General features: G+C 31.6%; 1 long non-coding RNA gene across 3 annotated transcripts; it reads left to right on the top strand.

Annotated features, from left to right (window-relative positions):
• On the top strand, positions 1–3,774 carry LOC102607775 (uncharacterized). Of its 3 annotated transcripts, none has more exons than XR_008055208.1 (3): positions 56–653; positions 2,144–2,519; positions 2,631–3,774. It is a non-coding gene; the product is annotated as an uncharacterized LOC102607775 (long non-coding RNA). The 3 variants fall into 3 exon arrangements; XR_008055207.1 differs by having other exon boundaries at positions 57–2,519; positions 2,631–2,767; positions 3,381–3,774; XR_371679.4 differs by having other exon boundaries at positions 1–2,519.
• The last annotated feature ends 8,905 nt before the right edge of the window (positions 3,775–12,679 follow it).

Consider the following 12,679-nt stretch of genomic DNA (forward strand, 5'->3'; position numbering starts at 1 on the left):
TTGTGGACAGAAAGTTTTGAACTTGATATTTTTATAAGTCTTGCGTGAGTCTGTGGCTTGAAATTGAAAGACATTATTAGCTGGAAAGTTAAAATACTTTTTAGATTTCTTTGTTCCTTCATGTTTGCTGCCTGAGGTGAATTATTTTTATATTCTTTTTGGAACTTTGATAGAATTATGTCTATTAAAACTATTTATTTTTCCGTGAATTCACATTATAGACTTATAGTTACTTGGTAAATTATTCTGAACCAAAAAGAAAAGAATACACATATCTTAAGAGCCCAAATGCATCAATTATTTGAATAAAACGAAGAATTCAGGAAAATCTTGAAAACTTCTTTTTTAATTAGGTCTAGGAGTATGAAAACTTGTTTCGGCTTTCCTCCATGAAAATTTTGAAAAGAAAAAGAAAAATTGAATTGAAAATTTTTTATGTGGCTTTTAAAAGTTTATAAGCCAAAATATCATAATCTGGTTTTTGAAGCAACAGCTTCCCTCTGAAACGTCATATGCCACTATTCATACAATTTTATTATGGAAATTATTGAACCAAGACTGAGAAAAAGGAAAAAAAAAAAAAAGAAACAAATTATTTCAGAGTTGTCTGTTATTACTACATGGAGAAATGACGGGGAGCTGCAGTTTCAGAGGTGAGGGAGGGTTTCGTAAATTTCATAATTTTTTTTGGAGTAATGAAATGTTTGTAATATCATTGATTGGTTTATCTATTAGTATCCTTATAATATTATCTTGCTTCAAATTCTTAAATAGGCCATATGCATCAAGTGTTCGATGAAATGTCTGAATTGCGTAAGCAAATACTAGTTGGCTAATTTTGAACATGTTAATCGGTTTACAAATTGATGTATCAGAGTTCAACTAATTTCATGTATTTTCATTATTAACATAGTATGAGTTGTTATCGATGAAGTGAGAATATTATGTAGTGGAATGAATAATTGAGCAGGTGCTTTAAGATGCAAAGTCTCTAGAGAATGATCTTAACAGAACGTTCTGTTTTTATGGCTTTGAAAAGAAATGTAAATTTGTAGAGCGAAGTGTGAAGGTTAGAAATTATGAAGAAGAGAACATATTGTTATTTTATATTCATAAGTAAATGAGAATGCGTCTTCAAATGATAAAGATCAGACATTTTTATATGAATTTGTGTAAAATTGGAAGGGTGTTCGAAAGGCGTAGTTAAAAAATAAAGCAATAAACCTTGTTGTTATTTCATTTGCTCATTTGCTCATTTGCTTGAAAGGGTGACCCTTTATCGTAGTATAATTCCTATTGATAATTTTGATATTTAATGGTAACCATCTGTTGTTATTTATTTACATGATAAATTTCGCTTGTGAGCCTCCCCTTTTGTTGTTGTTGTAAGGAATTGAGTATCAGTGATTTAAGTTGACAACTAGTTAAGTTAGTAAGAATGCCAAAAACTGTTAAAAGTACGCAAGTTTGATACCAATTACGGGGCAAAGCCTATGTATCCAAACCAATACTGCTATTGTTTAGTGTGCTTAAAATCATTTTACTGCTCAACAAAATAATTGTATTAATTTGTTCTCGTGGGTTCTTTGTTTTTTGTTATACTCAGAACGTAATGCCACGATTATTTATTAGTTTAATTTTTTGGTATGTAATATTAGCCTTTACTTGGTGCATTACTGTTGATGAGTCAGTGGAAAGTAAAAAAAGCAAGATTAAGAAGGAAGTGATGCTTTTATAATTATGGTTTCCATATTTATGAATTTCAGACGTCTGAGTGTTTAATGTAAAGGATTATGTGGTGGTAATAGCCTCATATTCATTGCTTATGAACTTGATGTCTTCTCAATTGTGGACTATATTAAAGATAACTCGTATAAGGAATTTGAGTTTACCCAAATGATAAGGATAAAGCCTCAATATGATTCCCTTTTTCAACTTATGTATTTTATGAGCATTTCTTCCATTCTTTAGATTGCATAGGGGGTTTTTTTGCCTCTGCCCTCGTTGGCATTCATATATTTTGGGAATTTATTGTTGTAGTCATTAGTCAGCATGCTTCAATTCTAGCTGACGTTATTAACTTGAAGCAATTAGTTTATATTTTGAATTATGGTTTATTTTTATCATTTTCTTGGCATTTAAGGAAAATACAATAAAAGGTAACATTTTAGTCTTTGAATGGTGATGAAAGCAAAGGCTATAGCTCTCCTCTATTTACAGGTGATGGCCTTAAAACATTTGATATTGTGAACAATGACTTATGCTACAATGATAATATCAGTGTTGAGTTCCCTGTCAGGCTGGAATTTGGGTTACAGAAGGTGGACAAGGCTAGTATTTTCTTGGGTTCCACCAATACTCCTACAAAGTCTGCACAAGATTATGTATTGCTCATAGAGCGCCAAGATCTGGTTAGACTTCAGGCAGTTTATCTGTGAAATTACATTGTCCATCACCATTTATGTCACCTGTGAATGAAATATGAAGATCTTCTTTCAAAAAATGCAGAAATGTAGAAGGTGAGAAATCAACTCGAACAATCAAGTTGTATTTGATCTTACCTTATATGTAATGTGATTATCCTGCTTGATATGCAATTTAATGGAACTTCTTGTTTATGTAAATTGTAGATTGGTCAATGCAGCAGTTAGGACGCTTGTGGGTTGCTTCCCAGGAACCAGAGCAAGCTACTATTATTGCAATGAGAAAAGAAAGTTGAACTTTGCTGAGAAAGAAGGCAGCGTAGGAAATGATGTTTCTACATTATGTGTGTAAATCGTAGAACATGTCTGTATATAAAATTGTGTCATGCATGTTTAACCTGATAAGCATATAAAAAGAAAGTTGAACCCACTTGAGATAAAGCCCCAGAGTTGCATTCCACCCGTGATATTTGAGTTTATCGAGTTGCACCATATCTTATACTTTTCCTGAAAACAAATATATATGTTAAATCAGGTAGAAAAAATTATTCACTAGTTGTTGTGGGTGCAACTCATGTTTTGAAACATTTAAGATTTTGAGCCATTATGTTGTTACCCCGTGGCTTTTTAAGGCACTAAAAGACAGTCAAAACAACAGAATATTTTAATTACTCATACTAGCATGTGAAATTTAAAGAGGTCTTAGGGTTGGAGAAGATAGGGTAGAGGTGATGAAAATTTTTGTGGGTTTTGAATTCAAGGAACAAAATAACAAGTCTAGTGTATAATATTTGAAAACCCTGCTTCTTCATGTGAAATAGATTGAATTGCTGTAAGATCTGTCCAAAATAAATTGTCTAAACTCAGTTACAGGCTTGTGGGAACATATAAATTTTTTTTTCTAGCAACTCCAGACTCATTTAGAAATGGAAATTTTTTTGTTGTTTGATCAAACAGAAATCTGTGATTTTCAAGTTGAAGGAAGGACAACAAAGGCCCAAATATGGGATCCTGCAGGTCAGGAGCGATACAGAGCAATAACCAGTGCCTATTATAGGGGTGCACTCGGAGCTCTTTTAGTTTATGATGTGACAAAATCAATAACGCTTGAAAACGTGAGCCGGTGCCTGAAGGATTTGAGGGACCATTCAGACTCCAACATCGTGATCGTGATGATTGGCAACAAGACTGATATGAAACACCTCCAACTTCTATGTTAATTTTTCAGTCTCTCAATGGTTTATTGTTGAAATTTGTTTTTATTTAATTTTTGTTAACAATGTTGTATTTGAATTATTCTCCTCATTTGTTGTTGAGACTTGAGATATCAGAATTATTTTGTTATGGCAGTCATGCAGTGTACATTAGCCATGTTACAGCTTACTCTGGTTTTTCAGATTATAATCTATTGCTTCAGTTGGATCCTCTATTACAAGGCAATGAAGTTGGCTTTTACATTTTGTTTTCTAATTTGTATTTATTTTTTTACAAAATGGGTATTTTCCTTGTGCGTTTGCAGAGGTCTTGAACAATTTATGTTTTTGTGACAATAACCAGTATCTTTTATTATACAGAAGTCTCTCGCCATTTTAGACAGTTCTTTTAGCAAGTTTTTTTTCTGAGGTTGCGTTATTTCATTTGTTTCCACATATGAATATTTTAAAAAAAAAGTGTTAACTTTCTAAAAACCCATCAAATGGAAAGAAATTTTATAAATTGTAATATGTAGATTGAAGGATGCCATGCTATAATGCGCAATCCAGAATTTGAAATACTACAAAAGCACATAAATTTTGATGTGTTAATGAAATGAAATTAGCGGTACTTAATTTGCAGCACTTACATGATAAGATATATAAGAGACGATTTATAATAAGTTTTCCTTTAATTGGATGTGAGGAAGGCCTTATTTTATTAAAATGATGACTAAATTGAAAGATAGAAAATGAATTTTAATTTGTTAAAAGACAATAAATACATTATCTTAAAATACGTGTTTTCATACTTTTTTTGGATTCGTTCTTATATTAATAAAATGACAACTTACGCATTAGAAAATTATTCAATTTGTAATGAACCACAATCGATCACAATTCACACAAATTAAAGCATTACATTTGCATAATTTCAATCATATTTGCATATATTCAATTATTATTATTTACTGTGTTACTAGACAAAGAAAAAAGAAAAGAAAACAAAAATTATATTTATAAAAAAAAACTTATTAATAACAGAAAATAAAATGGATATACAGTGCAATTGATGCACCATATTTAGTAATTAGTATTCACACCTGTTAAGTTTAATACATAAATCAAGTAAATTTGATATTCAAGAAGCCGCCGACTGAATTTGGGACTTAAAATTCCAAAATGTTAGAAAAAAACGTGATTTAAAAGTTGAATAAACTTAAAGCAAAATAAATAAATAAAATAAAATAAAACTTCTGACCCCACTAGAATCTTGTGACCGTGTTTGACTAAATTTCATTTTCCAAGCATTTTATGGGGATTTACCAAAATCTAGCATGCTCACATTTTATCGCTAAGTAACATGCATTATTCCTTTATCAATGAGTTCAAGGAGTATTGGGTTGCTCCTATACGAGAGTTAAAACATGCTAAACATATTGTAATTGGCAAGGTTAGGCCTAGGCTAGCACCAAGAGGCTACTAAATATTAGCATGCAATTATATGCATGCCCATGATTCTTATTTTAACCATTTAAAAAGACTATTTTGTACTGATTAATTTGTTACAACATTTCTTTTATTCCACGTATTTGCTTACTACAAACTTAATAGTTATAGTTTTTTGCAATTTCGCCGTATATTCATGCAGCATATACGTACCCCATCATTTTTGCAAATATTCTTCATCCATCCTTTGACCAACATCTTGCTAATCATTCAAACGTTAAGACAATAATCTTGCCACAGTAACTAATGATCTATGATGAAATAAATAATACTACTACAACATTAAAATACTTTTAATAACGGGAAATAAAATGGATATATACGACACAATTGATGCACCCTATTCAGTATTCACACCCGTTATGTTTAAGACATAAATGAGTAAATTTGAGACATAAATTCAAGAGTAAATTTGAGACATAAATTCAATCACGTCCTTTTTTCTTTACTTTTACAATTATACTTTTACAACAATATTTTTGAGAATATTAATTAAAAAATCAACAGTAAAATAAAAATAAGTGTAAATTTTTTTGTTACTATTTTACTTGTAGAATTAATTTGGTAAATTAATTTTTTTACAAATAATTATTAATAAGGTTATTACATAGTTATCGAATCTGAATTAGTCGGGATCCAATATAGTCTTCGAATACACCAAAAAAAAAAAAATTCCACACAATCACTCAACACAAGATATTTACACCAGAATGTTTTGACTTTCATTGACCAGAGCTGAAGTTGATCGAATTAGGGAGTTAGAGAGTTTCGAATATTGACTCATTATATTGTACATGACTTTCATTGACCAGAGCTGAACCTGATCGAATTAGTGAGTCAAAGAGTTTCGAATATTGACTCATTATATTCTAAAGTTCGTAAACATGTCTATTGGTCTGGGTCTTTTTCTCTTATATAGGAAGCTTTCCTTTTGATTGATAAAATTAATTCGATGGTTTTGCAGCGATGACAATTTCATTTCCTCAATTTGATACCCAAAAGTTTTTGGATATCTCATCCTGACCTTGGTCACTGTTATGGTGCGAACATGCAAGCATAACTAAGCCTTTGATGGAAACTCATGCGCAGGCCTAGCGTAGGAGTGTAGCGTAGGTAAGGTAAGGAAAGTGGCCGCCAGAGAGGAAGCTTTAGCTGATTAAGCGCAGCTAAGCTAATATGTGCCGGAGAAAGCCAGGTGCCGGAGGTAAGCTTTATTCGGCCCGGAGCATTGATTCCCCATAACGAATAGGCTAGTTCTATCTCTCAATTGCCTATCCCCTCATCGTGCATCTGGCAACACAGATCTCGCAAGCATAGCGGAACCCAAGCCCATGCTCACGATAGCACAACGTGGCCTACGGTGGCACCACGATGTCCCCCGAGTCATAGACAAGCTCCGCATATCGACAGCCCGTACAGTATAGCGGATGCACGTCTAAGCCTCTATGGCACGAATGATGCGCAATGCCGGGCCCGAAACGCCATGTAGGCTGTTAAGGTAGCCGATAACCCCATGGACATTATGTATCCTACTATATTCCAGTCACTTAGCATTTGTTCCTATTCTTAAATTATGACCCAAAGAAGAAAAGGAATCGAATAATCGTTCTATGATGAAAATAGAATAACCCTCTTGTGTTTTGTGCATAGCGGGTATACGCTTATACACTAGAAAATCAAATCTAAAAATCCCTGGGATGATTTATGAATTTGTAATAGATTTACGGGTTAAGGGGTTGTTGTTGAGCGATCTAAAACTGGAAAGGAATTTTAGAATTCGTATAGAAATGGAATTTTTTTTTAATAATTATGATCTAAATGAAGGACAACATTTGTCCATAAGGTTCCTAAAATCGCAACTTTTGCGCAGTAAAAATAAAACGGACGGCGGAAGCTCTAGAAACCTCGGATCGGCTTCATTCAAAAACGAAAATCAAGAAGAAAGATTGAAGTTTAATTACCTCACTTGCAGTTTCGAAAAAGACTTCGTGAAGTAGGAGAAAATGACTGAAAACAGCAAGCAACGAACACTGTCCAGAAAATACAGCTCTGCACGAACAGCTTCTGTTTTTCCACGATCTGAGATCCTTAAAGCACCCCAATTGTGATACCTATAATTAGTCCACACTTAGAAATGTTCTAGGAGTTCATAGGATTTGGAATCTCGAAATGTCGTTTAGAAATGAGAGAGATAATGAAGAAACATGAATGCTAGTTCATGACGATTCATCCCACCAAATAAAGCTACCATTATCTCTAATAATGGCACCAAAACATTATCATGTGCTAGACCCACCCACTTAGATATTATTTATTGAAAGTGATCTTATCACTTAAATAAATTATTTAATCAAATAAATAAATAGCTAAATTAATTAATTTCGTAATTAATTAATTAACCCCATTTTGATCAAATCAGATGGTTAAATGTGGGCTCATTTTGTGACATGTTCTAATGCTTTCTCTTAATCCATATTAGATCCAATAAAAGCCCAAAATTCTAAACCCAAAATTGGTCTAGAAGTCCATAATCATATATGAACCGGAACATGTCCAAAATGGTCATTTTACATGCTCGATATTGCATAATGTTTAATGGAGGATTTATGAAATTTATTTTGTTCCTTAAACTATTTATGGAACATCTAAATTTCTATCTTAAATCATATTTAAGATATATTTATATATATATATATATATATATATATATATATATATATATATATATATATTCATTCATTCTCAATGAATTATAATATAAATATTGATTTTCCTAAAATTAGGAAATTTAACTTCTCATTTTCTAGTAACTCCTTTTTCATTTCTATTTAGTGTGTGACCTTTTAGGTTCTTAGTTATAAGGTAGTAGAATTATTTTAATGATAACTCTTTATTCATTAAATGATGCTAAACTCTTTAGTCATCAATTAGAACTTTTCTAATGACCTTAAGATGCATTGCTAATGCGCTTTACCAATATTGATCTTAAGGTTTCTACAAGTCATGAGTGACACCTAGCAGTATATCACAACTATCCAAATAACAAGAATTGTTGGATCTATAGAACCTATTCCATTGTATCTCTATGTCTTGGTCTCTTCATCATCCATGTCCCGAGAAAAGCACGGCTTATGGTTTATTATGTTAAGCACTTATGCTTTATCTCAAAATAAATCTAAATGAACTTGACATGAAAATATAATTTGAACTCCTTCAAATATATTTCACCTTGGCCAAGGATTTCTCATGCCAATTCATATTATCTCATAGGGACCTCCTTTTTGTATATTACAAAGTGATGAATTCCATATTGGCCATACACTTGTCTTCATACATAGCCAACCATGACAGCTATTGCTAGATCTCTTCCGTGATTAGGAATCAATCATTATGCTTTCACATATCAGAGATGTCTATGTATAAGACATCTGTTATGCCTCAGGTCTAAAGACCATTACTAAACATAGTGTCTATTACAATGTATAATAAGCCATTAACACTCAAAACCATATGGCTTACTATATTTGGTCAAGTTCAGTAAACTCGTTCTCTCAACAAGTACCTATGTGTTTGACTTGACATCTCATGTCAATGATATGAAACTCACCATCCATTTTAGTATCACATACCATAAGGAGTCATAACACATACTAGTGTTTATAGGAATTTATAATGTCCAATCATAAATCCACCACTAGGAACTATTTTAGAAGTATAGTACAAAGGATGCACGTTTCATATTCTCGACAAACTCGAGAATGTGTTCCTTAACTATTTTACTTCTTGGACTATATTCATTAAATTAATTTATGAATATTGATAACTTTGCCATTTTATAAATATCAAAATGCTATTCAAATACAATAATTCCCTAAACAAACAAACACCATTTGATTGGCCTTTAGGGCATATTACTAACACTAAAGGTATCCGACAAGTCTTTCTTGATTTTTAGAGCAAGAAGCGGAACTACAAGAAAGCTTTCTTTACCATTATGATTCTGAGTATTAATCTTTTTGCTTTCTGTTTTTCTTCTCCTTCTACTTTTACGGAAATATGTAACAAAATTTCTCTATTACTCCGTGCGAGTAATAGAGAATTGCCACCCCAATGGCCTATCCAAGACTTTACGGAGAGGGTTATTGGTCACTGTTATGGTGAATCAATGCTCCGATAACTATTTTCATCATAGAACGATTATGGTGCGAACATGCAAGCATAACTAAGCCTTTGATGGAAACTCATAGAGTAAGTTTGTGTGTTTCTCTAGTGGCCATAATCATCCACTACATTTTATTTGCTGCCGATAACATGCCTCGAAACTATCAAGTAAATTTTTCGCAGTTATAGGGCCTCATTTCTATTGTCTTTGGATTTCTTTCAACAGTATCGTTGGTCTCCGCATTTTTCACACAGTCAGTTGCTGAAATCATTTGTTATGTTGCATTGAGTTGTATTGCTATTATGATAATTGTGTACCAATATGGCATAAAGCTTATGAATGCTTGTCATTGGCTTTACCACGAAATTTTGAGGCCATTTTTCAGCAAGATCTTGAATTGGTTTCAAGTTCATTGTTACAACTTCTTTTCGACAGAACAGCAGCAACGCCCGACAATGTAATTGAAGAAGTTTAATCTTTATTTTAAAATTTCATCCAAGATATTTTACAGAGAGATTCCACTTATGTTTTCATATTTCAGTAGATCAAAATATATATTCAATAATATACAATTTGTTTGATAAATTTTTAAGATAGTTAAATGCGTTGAATTAAATTCTAATAGTAAGTATGTCCGTGTATGTATGCCAATAAGATTTGAACATGTCTTACTGTCATTTGATTTGTTCCCTAATTTCACATTTGTATTAACTAGCTATTTTTGCAATTTTCGATTAGCCACTTAACTAATTTTGGAATTTATTTTTATTAAATTTAGAGATATTTTATCATTATATTTTTTTTATTTTTTAAAATTTTTATAAAATAAAATGGTCTTTTAATTTATTTGGGGGTAAAATTATCATTTTATTAAAATTATTTAATAGTATTAATGCAAAAGTGGCTAGTTGATACAAATGTGAAAAGAAATGTGGTGTAAAGTACATGTTAGAATTTTGTAGTGATTGGATGAATATAAAGTAAAATAAAAGTGGTGCAATGATAATTTCCCTCAACAATTTACAGGCTTGTGGGAACAAAGAAATTTTTTTTTCTAACAAGTCATTTAAAAATGGAAATATTGTCCTAAAGCAGCTTTTTTGTTGTGTGATTCTCAGGTCGAAGGAAGGACAATAAAGGCCCAGATATGGGACACTGCAGGTCAGGAGCGATACAGAGCAGTAACGGCTGCCTATTATATGGGTGCACTCAGAGTGCTCTTTTAGTTTATGATGTGACAAAATCAACAACATTTGAAAACGTGAGCCGGTGGCTCAAGGATCTGAGGGACCATGCAGACTCCAGAATTGTAATCATGATGATCGGCAACAAGTCTGATCTGAAACACCTCCCAACTTCTATGTCAATTTTTCAGTCTCTCGATGGCTTATTGTTTGTTCAACAAGTCTGATCTTGAACAATTTTATGTTTTTGTAACAGTAAGCAATATCTTTTATTATTAAAATGTCTCTCTTTTTTTATATTTTATCTTTTATATATATATACTGTTTGCACAGTTCTTTCAGCAATTTTTTTCTGTGGTTGCACTATTTCATTTGTTTCCGCAAATGATTTTTTTTTTTTAAAAAGAAAAAGAATTAATTTGTTAACTTGCTAAGAGCCTATCAAATTAAAAGAAATTATGTTCATTGTAATATTGATAAGGGTATGTAGAATGATTATTGGATGCCATGCTACAGTGCACAATTTAAAAATTGAAATATTACAAAAGTGCATAAATTTTAATGTGTGAACAAAATGAAATTAGCTGTACTTACATGATAATAGATACATAAGATATAATAAGTCTCCTTCAAATTAGGTGTGAGGAAGACCTTATTTTATTAAAATGATGACTAATTAAAAGATAAAAAATGAATTTTAATTTATTAAAATATGTGTTTCAATTTTTTTTAAAGATTTGTTCTTATATTAACAAAATGACAACTTCCTCATTAGAAAATAATTCAATTGATCACAGTTCCCACCAGTTAAACCGTTGCATTTGCATAATTTCAATATATTTGCATTAACTCAATCAATATTATTTACTGTCTTACTAGATAAACAAAAAAGAAAACAAAACAAAAATTTTATTTACCAAAAAAAAAGTTATCAATTACAGAAAATAAAATGGATATGATGCAATTGATGCACCATTCTAAATATTCATACCGGCTAAGTTTAATACATAAATCAAGTAAATTTCCTTACAAAACCAACGGTCTTCCCCCCCCCCCCCCTTTTTTTTTATGCCACCAATGGATGATATCCATTTTAGTCGGTTAACTTTAACTTCTAAGTTGGGTCTATTGCATACTCGTACTAGTAAGTACTCTAGGCAAGGGGGTTCATTGCCTAACCCACTAAGATTTTGTTGTATGGAAAAAATTTATAATATAACATAAGTAATATAACTAATTAATATATGTATGATACATATATTTAAATTTAATATAACTACCACTTATATAATAGTTTTTTTAAATAAATACACATATATCAAGACTGACCAATTAAAATCCGAATCAAGACTGTGACTCTAAATAGGTTGGAAGTATTGTAGCTTTAGCTAATCCTGGAGTGATGTGTTTACACTAATTCCGGCTTACCTCCTGAATCTCTATATATACGGCCCTATCCTAAAGCTTGTTCACCACTTGCTTGCTGTTTTCTCAGTTCATTTGCTTCCATTTGCTTCATCTTCCTCTTCCACTTGCATGCTTCTTAATCCAATGCAGTGTATATAGAATTAGTAGCAAGTAAATTAATTAATCAGTAGCAAGCAACTCTTTTAAAAGTCATGCTACGCCTTACGAACAGAAAGAGAAAGCAAAGAAATGGAAGTGCGCAGGTTTAATGTTAATGGTGGGTACCGAGTTGAGAGAATCACAACAACTGATTCTCATCCATTCCCACGGGAGAGGCGTACCTAATCTTTCTACAAGTCAAAATATTTTCTGACTAGCTATCTTATCAGGCTGCACAGTACTCATTTCTACAAGTCAAAATAATCATAGAGCTATAAATTAATAATGTTGTACAACTAGATATGGTGAGATATAATTAATTGATTAAAGCAATAAAAATAAAAATAAATTATGCTTGTCCTAATATAACCAATTTGATGATATGCTGCCACATTAGTTTATATAATTTTTTTTTATGTAAAAGTGTTTATAATTATATAACTACTCGTAAAATTATAGCAGCTGATGAAAAGGTTTGCTCAATCCTCATAATATATGATCATGTTGAGGACCAAATAATAATTTGACACTTTTGAATGATTAATTAGCAATTAGTCATCCAAGTTTATGTTTTGCAAGGCGTTTGTTTTTTTGTCTGAAATCTGAATAGACCTGAATTAGTCTGAATTCTAAATAGGTCTG

This window comes from Citrus sinensis, chromosome 5 (assembly GCF_022201045.2).
Source record: "Citrus sinensis cultivar Valencia sweet orange chromosome 5, DVS_A1.0, whole genome shotgun sequence".
Taxonomy (NCBI): Eukaryota; Viridiplantae; Streptophyta; class Magnoliopsida; order Sapindales; family Rutaceae; genus Citrus; species Citrus sinensis.